Below are 10566 nucleotides of genomic sequence, written 5' to 3'. Positions count from 1 at the left end.
AGGCAAAATGCTCTTATTCTGAAATGCTCCCTGTGGATATGCAGCCTGAAGTTGACGGAAGGAAATGGGGTCACAGAGAGCCGTGGAGAAGGTAGTAGAAGCACAAAAAGGACAAACAAACATCAAGTCAATGCGGAGACACTTCCTGTGGACATTGACGCCGCGCTGGGGTCCGAACGAAGCCGTCGGTGAACAAACAAAGCACAACAACCATCCAGCATTTTGGCAACGCAATAGTAACAAACTCAAAGTAACAGTGTATGACCTGCTTGCTGGTTGGCTGGCGGCAGAAAATGACGTCTTTTTTGCCCTCCAAGGGAGCGTTTTCCTTGTAACGTGACGTCATGTGAAAACTGTGAATATATTGTACTCTTTAAGCTTATACAACCCAATCTCATTCCAGCGCGTCACATATTGACACTTAGCGTGGTTTTTTTGACGTGTAGGGCTCCGCGGTCAAATTAGCAAGAATAAATATATATATCCTGGTTAGACTTTAAAAATAAAACTAGTTCAAATTCAAGGTGCTTGTACTTTCCTGGAGTTGTTCCATTTTACACCATTATATACTTACAATTTATAGTACACTACATCTCAGGTGTTAATATTTTTTACTCCTCTACTTTTGACAACTTTAGCTACGATAGCTACTCCTCAGATTCAGATTTTACAAAAAAACATTCCAAGGCTTCACATACGGACGCAAATGGCCGACTTTTCATTGTTCAAAGCTAAAAGAAGGCCCAGTATAAATAACACAAAAGTTCGAGTAAGACGGTGGTTGGACAGGTGGGTCAGAAACCGGGTTTTCAGCCAGGAGACCGGTGTTTGTTTCCCGTGTGAAACAAATTGTGACGTCACAATTAGGTCAGGTTTAGGAAAAGATCATGGGTTGTGTTAAAATAAATACGTTACTTATGTTACTGAACTTGCATAGGTAACATCACTAAAAACAATTAATGACTTTTTGTTTTACAAACACCGGTCTCCTGGCTGAAAACCCGGTTTCTGACCCACTTGTCCATCTGTCCACCCCAACCACCGTCTTACTCCTCTAAAATGTCAGTATTTAATGGAGTAAAACACCAGGAAGGTACAAGCACCTTGAATTTGTACTGGAGTTCAGTACTTGATAGTTACATTCCACCACTGGAGCTGATCAGAGAGCTCAGCAGCGGCCTCGTCTGCGGGTATAACCACGATCAACATCAGGCTGCAGCCTAATGAACATTTGGGAGTGTTGTCTTGTTTTCCTCCCTCTTTCCATCGCTCTCAGCGCTCTGCCATCACGGCGTGCAGTCGGTGGAACCACCTGCAGACAGGATTAAAGACGCCTCTCGCTACCTGCTGGACACGGCGCTGTGTGTTTTGAGTTACTGCCTGCTGTGTGTGATGTATAGTGTGTGTGTGTGTCAGTATGTGTGTGGGTGTTATGGAATGAAAGAGCAGATGGAGGCAGATGGCGACTCATACTGCTGCAGTAAAATGGCATCTCATTACAGCTCTGCCAGTTTAATCTGCTACCAATAAAAATAAATATTCTTTAATAAAATAAGAGAAATAAAACACCCCAGAAGAGGAAAGGCGTGGGTGCTGGAGGAACAGGTGGTGGCTGGAGGAGGAGGGGGGACAATGACAAGATAACAAGAAGCAGACCTGACAGGGAGGGGAGACGTCTGTGGAAAATGTTCTGTGGTTTGCTGCAGAGGAGAAGTTTTATTTTTACTCTTGAGGATTCACATTTGAAACTTTCATTTCAACAATAATGTCAGTATTACGCAGCAGAGAAACACAAGAGTGTCCTCCATAATTTAACAGCAACATAAGGCCATCAATATCTAAATGGCAGAAGTTGAAACTCATAAATCCACTGCTCCCAGCAGGACATGCCAACAACCTTCTATCTTGAAGCAGTGATCCTATAGCTATATGCTACGTGTATGCACATGGTGTTATATTATGCCAAAACGTGGACGCAGAGAACCGGGATTTGGGCCCAGTAGCTTATTTATATGATGATATATATATATATATATATATATACAGTGAGGAAAATAAGTATTTGAACTTAGAAATCATGGAGGGGTCTGAAATTGTCATCGTAGGTGCATGTCCACTGTGAGAGACAGAATCTAAAAAACAAATATCCAGAAATCACAATGTATGATTTTTTTACTATTTATTTGTATGATACAGCTGCAAATAAGTATTTGAACACCTGTCTATCAGCTAGAATTGTGACTCTCAAAGACCTGTTAGTCTGCCTTCAAAATGTCCACCTCCACTCCATTTATTATCCTAAATTAGATGCACCTGTTTGAGGTGGTTAGCTGCATAAAGACACCTGTCCACCCCATACAATCAGTAAGAATCCAACTACTAACATGGCCATGACCAAAGAGCTGTCCAAAGACACTAGAGACAAAATTGTACACCTCCACAAGGCTGGAAAGGGCTACGGGGAAATTGCCAAGCAGCTTGGTGAAAAAAGGTCCACTGTTGGAGCAATCATTAGAAAATGGAAGACGCTGAACATGACTGTCAATCTCCCTCGGACCGGGGCTCCACGCAAGATCTCACCTCGTGGGGTCTCAATGATCCTAAGAAAGGTGAGAAATCAGCCCAGAACTACACGGGAGGAGCTGGTCAATGACCTGAAAAGAGCTGGGACCACCGTTTCCAAGGTTACTGTTGGTAATACACTAAGACGTCATGGTTTGAAATCACGCATGGCACGAAAAGGTTCCCCTGCTTAAACCAGCACATGTCAAGGCCCGTCTTCAGTTTGCCAATGACCATTTGGATGATCCAGAGGAGTCATGGGAGAAAGTCATGTGGTCAGATGAGACCAAAATAGAACTTTTTGGTCATAATTCCACTAACCGTGTTTGGAGGAAGAAGAATGATGAGCACCATCCCGAGAACACCATCCCTACTGTGAAGCATGGGGGGTGTCTTTCTGCACATGGGACAGGGCGACTGCACTGTATTAAGGAGAGGATGACCCGGGGCCATGTATTGCCAGATTTTCCCTCAGTTAGAGCATTGAAGATGGGTCGAGGCCGGGTCTTCCAACATGACAATGACCCGAAGCGCACAGCCAGGATAACCAAGGAGTGGCTCTGTAAGAAGCATATCAAGGTTCTGGCGTGGCCTAGCCAGTCTCCAGACCTAAACCCAATAGAGAATCTTTGGAGGGAGCTCAAACTCCGTGTTTCTCAGCGACAGCCAAGAAACCTGACTGATCTAGAGAAGATCTGTGTGGAGGAGTGGGCCAAAATCCCTCCTGCAGTGTGTGCAAACCTGGTGAAAAACTACAGGAAACGTTTGACCTCTGTAATTGCAAACAAAGGCTACTGTACCAAATATGAACATTGATTTTCTCAGGTGTTCAAATACTTATTTGCAGCTGTATCATACAAATAAATAGTTAAAAAATCATACATTGTGATTTCTGGATTATGTCTCTCACAGTGGACATGCACCTACGATGACAATTTCAGACCCCTCCATGATTTCTAAGTGGGAGAACTTGCAAAATAGCAGGGTGTTCAAATACTTATTTTCCTCACTGTACATACCTGTAATGAAGCAACATCCATACGCTCTTTGCCTGTTGAGTGATTTGTCAATTTGTTTTAACTCAACTCCTTTTGGGTTTGCCTACCATTAAAGTGAGTAAACGTATTCAGCCTGAAAATACGTGTTTTGGGGTAAAAAGTTACTAATCAATAGGCATTTGTTGCAGTGAAGTTGGTTTGTGGAGGCCAATGTTTGATGTTGTTTCACCTGGGATCGTACCAGCGGTTCTGAATTAGATTATTAAAACGAGCGCAAATTCCTAGAGTGGCAAATTTTTTCCAACCCAGTAATTTATTTATTTATGGTGACTGCGCCCTAATTCATGGATGCATTCAGCAAAAGTTAGAATCACAGTTGATTTAATTTAGCATTTTTGTTTTTGTCTCTCTTTTTTCAGTTTAAGCTGTTTCACAATTCGTCAATATCTCGCTTCTCCTTAATAGCTTTTTTTTAATGTAGACTATTCCAATTCCAAGTAAATCGGATTCACTTCCAAATGTCTTACAAGTGTATGGATGACTTTTTCAAAGGGCAGGCTAATTCTACATGATCTCTGCTTACTTGCTGTTCTTAGGTGTTTCAAGAAAACTCCAAAAACAAATGGATGAGAAACCCAATTATACGGTTGCTGAGGACCTGTAGTTGCATATACTCTTTTTACATTTGATTGATTTTTCATTTTGTTGATTTGTCTTGTTTTCTGATGTGGTCATGCTGAGTCAAACCTAATAAATAGTTTTGACTTTGAAGTTGAAGGAGCTGTGACAGTAGGAACATCAGGAAATCTGTTCAGACCATACTTTGTTTTATTTTTCCTCACATGGCTTATATAAGTCAACATAAACCTTTGACTGTAAGCTGACCAGTGCATTTATCATCAGCATCAGTTGGATGCAGTCCTTGTTAGTACTATACATACATATACATAATACATATAGTATTATTTGAACTGTGTCACCCATCCCTTTATAATGTACATAGATTGGTTAACTCAAGATTGATATTTCTCTCATCAAAAAACATATAGAGCTTTACATGCCATGATGCTACCCTCTGCATTGACTGACCAATCTTCATGTCTTTTTTATCTGCAGGTTCAGGGGAGGGATGTGGAAAGATCATTCAGCGATTCCCCAAGAAGGACTGGGAGGGAACGGCCTTTCCTCAGGGGGTTGAGATGGTGAGTGATAACAGCCTCCTAGTATAATTGACTGGTGTCTGAATGGTAGCATCATTATTGTGACTGAGGCTTCTTCTGTCTGCAGTGCAAACCAGTATCACAATTTCATAGTTCATAACAGGAGAGCAGACAAACGTTCTCTGGATTTTTGATAAGTAAATGTGTTTTCTATTTAGTGAGTGTCCTTGTCCTAACGTCCTTTACCCATTACCAGTTTCCTGATTTGATGCTTAAGAATATTTTCTTCTGTGTAAAATACTGTAATACAAGAAATATTTGTCTCATAAAAATGCTTGAGCATTTTTGGTGTCACAAAATGACAGATGATACCCCAGGGAATTGTTACATTTGTCCTTTGGAGCTTGTGCAGCAGATATTGGCATTTCCTGTTTCAGAAAAATTCATAATGATTGTTTACTCAAAAGTTTGTTTTAAACCATTGCCACATTTACTAATTGGGAAACCTCTTTCCCCCGGAATATTTTTTACATTATGTCCAGCCTACTATCTGGCTCCCATTGCTGTCCGTCTCCATCTTCCTCTTCAGGAATAGTTGCTTCTCTTAGTTTGTTCCCTCCATGTGCGGAGGGCGACCCTAGAGGGTCTGTGACAGGGGGTCTGTTATCCTTACATGGACAATGGATGGACAAATATTTGCTTATCAGGACTGGGAAAAACTGTCAATCTCTAGGGCAACATTAGTACCATACTGCACAGAACATTAGTGCCTGTGTTATATCTGTTTTTGTTCATTTATATTGGCTACTGCAGATAAGCTTTTAATGACTAAGCGGAATGATTTTGGCAGTCGACAAGGAGGGAAAACAGCATAAATGAACCCAGAACCCAACACAGCACTTTATCTTTTGAATGTACTGCATTCACAGCACATACTTATGTCCATCCATCCATCCATCCATCATTAACCGCTTATCCTGCGTACAGGGTCGCGGGACATACTTATGTAATATTACATTACAAGAAAGTCAACTTGAGTTTAGGCATGACCAACATGTCTTACGAGCTCTGGTTATTACAGCTCAGCTGTATCAACTCCTCCAGTTTTTTTAATTAGCAGCCAATTGAGTGTGACACCATAGATAGGTACAGATGCAAAGTAGAGCTGCAACGATTAATCAGTTAAGCAACCAAAGTGTTGTTTGCCTTCAATGATTGATAAATGATGTCCAAGAGCTGCAGCTGAAACCTTTGGCTCTGTGCGGACACGGTCAAAGAGATACTATCATACCATGACTCTTGTTTATGCAATGGAATTTATAGGGCAATTGAGGGAAAGTGAGGCTGTTATTCCAGCACAAATAGACATATTGTGAGTGGGTGGTGTTGAATGGCATCCAGGCGTCTTCCTGTGAGTTTGTTGGTGGCCATCAAAAGTGTCTTGTTGTGATTAATTGCTTAGAGACGAGCTGTGTTGTGTCAAAAGGCAAAGCATAGTGCTCCTCAAAGACAACAAACAGTAATTGTGACTGGCGAGACTATAACATGTTCAAAAATGAAAGTATTGTTCTGTCCAGACAAAATGTCAAGTAGAATTTTGCAGGTAGAGTTTTTGTTGAGAGGCTGAAACCCTAGCATTGGCCTTTACCTTTCAGTGACTCTGAGGGATAAATCTTGTCATGATTTCATAGTTTAAATATAGAAACACTAGCCACAAGTTTAGCTAAATTAATAGCTTAGTGTTTCCAGATGTCTTTGTAGACCTGCATACCATATTTTGTATGTATGTGTGTGAATTTTTTGTATTCCATCTTGCTGAAGTGATCCCCCCCATGCGTCTTCATTATGTGTCAGGCTAGACTGAAATTGAGACATACTGCAGTCCCCAGTGTGCAAAGAAAGCATAAGGCATGATGTTTCTCATTGAAGGCAGTAAGCCCAAGCTGAAACAAGAGGATGCATTCAATGCTCGGCCATTTAATGCTGGCAAGTACCCTACATATTTGCTGAAACCTTATGTTCCTCTGAGATACAAGTGTTCAAGTATAATACATAGAATATTGGCTTAACATGCTGAAAAATATTCACATGTTGACATCTTCAGTTTCCTCCATGAAAAGAGACCCCAGAGGAGTAAGCCATGACAGGAAAGGGGGGGGGGGAGGAGGGTTGTTTCCTACTAATATGTGGTGTGTGACAAACTTTGGTCAAGTGCCAAATGACTGAAATTCCAACTTTGAAGCTTTAATGAAGATACACCATAGTGTTTAACAGACCCACTAAGCAATTTGCATTTTGGCTCTGTTTTGGGCTGGTATGTAAACCATTATTATTTGCAGATTTTCTCTACTCCATGAAAAAGAAAATGACTCGCGTACAAACACTAAGAAATACATCTGTAGAAAACAGTGGATGAAGCTGAGCACGAAAAGCATTTTGCGGTCACAACAGGCCCCCAGCAAACTAAATAACCACAGATGAGGAATGCACCCAGAAAAAGCGTTTACAACTTGTGCTAGGAAAAATGTGTTTCTAATCTTTTCAGGCAAGTGATGATGATAGGAACCAGCTCACATCCTCATCTGTTATGGATGAGCCAGGTCTCTAAATGGAGGTCAGTATGTTGGTCACCAAGTACATTTCCATCTTCTCGCCCTCCAGTATCGAAGTACAGTCCTCATGGTGTACTGTAAATGGACAGAGGTAGGTTCTGGAGATCGTAGTAAGGTCACGTAGGACGTTACTAACGTGTAAGCTCCGCCAAATTTTGGAAAGAATAATAACTTAAAATGTTTACTCCACGATCACTAGCAAGGTTTCCTTGATTCTCACTCATATTGTTCTCATTTCTCTTTTTCCTCTGATGGACAACTTTGATGAGCAGGATGTGGATCTCGTGAAAGACAAGAGTAGATGAGCTGTTGCTAAAATGAATAACAGAATGACAATAAGGTTAACTTGATCTTGGATCTAATGATTACATGAACAAAGGCTGTATATTAGTGTTAATCTTAGTTTATTATACGCAAAAGGAATATGGTATCTCTATCTTTACAGTTTGAGAACCTAGCATTGCAGCCGAACTGCAGCTAGCCCACCAATGCCTTCAGTTACCGCTGGATCAAGTGACACCTAGTCCCGCACGTCATGCTCAGTTTAATCAAGAAAACCATTAATTTTCATCAAGTTGGGAAGTGACAGCCTATATTTAGTTATTTACATTTACCGTCATATAGCTTAGAGCAAAGAAATGAAACGTGCCACACAAATACCAAAGGAATGACTGGAATGACTTTGGTGCTCACTGTTTAATTAGTTTGCTCGTTTAATTACAAACACCATTTGTTTAAGGCTTGGCGTATGTGAATGTTTATAACATCTGCCATTTGTAGACAACATATTGGTGTCAAATGTAGATTTTTGAGTTGTGTTATTCCTTTCACCCTCATGTGGACTTGTTTCTTTCAGACATTTTCTGGTTCTAACAGGCGATGTTTTCTTTGTTATGTTAAATGGGCTGTATTAATAAAAATATAAAGTCTTCATTCTAAGACAACCACACTAAGCTTTTTTTTTTTTTTTAATCTATCTAATCCCAGTATTGAATAAATGTTTGGACCCACATACGCCTTGTCAAAGCCTACTTTTGCAGGTTTACAACACTTGTCAGAAAACTGGGTGGTACATTTTTCCATTAACTTCACTGAAATCAAACCTTTGTATTTTAATACAGAAGTAAAATTTTCCAATTTATGGTAGGAAGGATTTTCTTTAATGCTGCTTGTTGCATGTAATAATGGAGGTACATAAAACAAATTGAGTTAGTATTTTAAAACAGATTTTCCCAATCCGGTTCAAACCGGCTTTATCCCTTCAGAAACTTTGTGAACCACCCATTAAATGCACAGATGTTACTACATCTTAAACTGACATGTAAAGCACTGAACATGACGACACACTGGAATAGAAATGTATAGCTGTGTGTGTTTATGCTTGGCTTGGCCTTCAGTGTATATGTATGTATGTGTGTTGGGTGAAGAGAGATGTCTTGACGACTATGCCCGAGAGGTTAAACACATTCCAAAGCGCCATGAAGTTCTGTGTTCAACAAGAGTGTCAGTCTATTACATGTAGCCTGCATACAACGATCTGTCAGCAGACTCACCTCTGTCGTCTCCACTATAGCCATGTTTCCCAGTAGGAAAACAAAATGTTTACTCTGATAACTCAAATCAGTCTTTACATTTTGGAAAATTTGACATTCTGCAGCACACTCAGCCCTGATCAGGCACAGCGTACATTAAGAGGACCTCTATCCATACAGGGAGTTAAAGATGGGAAACTCTGCTTTAATGCCATAAACCACTGTGAACTAGGGCTGGGCCATATGGCCAAAAATGTTATCACATTAAAAAAAAAATTCATACCATTCGATATTGATAATTATCAGGATAAGTGTCAAATCATTATTTCTTTTTAGTTTAAAGGCTGATTTTTGCTCCTGAGTGAAAATTGATGAAACCAGATGGTTAATTATATGGTTAAACTTTTCTTTACGTTCCAAACATGACAAAGACTTTATGCCAAACAGTTGATCACTTCACAAATCTGAGGAAGAACAATTTTGATAAAAATCGTTTTTCAAAAAATATGATAAGTAAATAATTTTTCAGTCCCGTTTCCTCAACAAAATAAATATCTTAATAGAAAAATTAAGAGCTAATTAGTTCATTAATTCAAATGAATTAAATCAAATATTTATTGATGATATATTGCACATTTGTTGGATTTTTATTGAGGAAAATTATAATGATTATTAATTATTCTATTTCCGAACCCTACTTTTAACCAAGCTTAGATCCGCGCAAAGTGAACGTTTAGTGATATTTAACTTAGTGCTGTAATAATTAGCCAATCATTTGATTAGTCGAGTTAAAGAGAATATATGACAGTCCCGCCTTGACCTATTTCTTAGTTTGTTTTCGAAGTTTGAAGGTGACCTGTGACCTGTTTTTATCTTTTAAAGGCTTGTAGCATTAGCCTTAGGTGTTTCACAGTGAAAACAGTGGGTGTCTCCGCCTGTTATTCAGAGCGCTCTATCACCAGTCTAACATGTGGTGGCTGTGGGCGAGATGCTGCAGCACTGAACAATAGTAATCCTGTACTGGTCCAGTCCAGCACACGGTATGTGGTGTGGGTTTTCTGTTCCACTCAGTCAGCTAGGCAAGCAGGGTTGTTTCTCTGACCGCATACCATGGCATTCATTTGCTGTTTTGACCCACTGCTTACTCGGATATATACTGGTAGCCATAATTGTTACTGAAAGAAAGACAATTATATAAGTGGCCACCACAAGGGCCAGAAACTAAAGTGAATACAGAAGTGCTTTAAGATGCAGCTCTACAAATGGCTCCTAGATTCTTCAGTCTTCCCTTTTGGATCACTCAAAATCTTTCTCTAAATAAAAAGTCAATATGTTTTCCACAAGACCGCATGGTCTCAGTAGCTAATTTAATTTGTCTTGGTGGTCTAATGAAATGGTCTGTCTTAGCTTGATAGACAAAAGAGTTAGTCTATAACACATAAGACTTGGTGGTTGCTGCTTTCTTGTCCCTCCACAGCTCCACCAAAACTTAACCGCTCTTTGCCCAAATTTTAATTGTCTGACCCTAACAACCAAGATGGTGGTCAATTGTAAGCCCAAACCCAGTTTTCAAAACGGTCCTCCAAAACGAGGGTGACAACACAGGCACAACGTCTATGCTATTCCACAATCAATAATTTTAAAGAAGTAAGGAGCGCTTCCCCGTCATCGTTATATGAATATTTCTTCAGGTGGCTGCTAA

General features: G+C 40.0%; 1 long non-coding RNA gene across 1 annotated transcript; it reads left to right on the top strand.

Moving 5' to 3' along the window:
• The first annotated feature begins 4689 nt into the window (after positions 1–4689).
• Positions 4690–8090, top strand: LOC123958545. The gene is made up of 3 exons (XR_006822111.1): positions 4690–4762; positions 7266–7334; positions 7605–8090. It is a non-coding gene; the product is annotated as an uncharacterized LOC123958545 (long non-coding RNA).
• The last annotated feature ends 2476 nt before the right edge of the window (positions 8091–10566 follow it).

Source organism: Micropterus dolomieu, linkage group LG20 (assembly GCF_021292245.1).
Source record: "Micropterus dolomieu isolate WLL.071019.BEF.003 ecotype Adirondacks linkage group LG20, ASM2129224v1, whole genome shotgun sequence".
Lineage (NCBI taxonomy): Eukaryota > Metazoa > Chordata > Actinopteri > Centrarchiformes > Centrarchidae > Micropterus > Micropterus dolomieu.
This window is presented reverse-complemented; position numbering and strand designations above follow the sequence as displayed.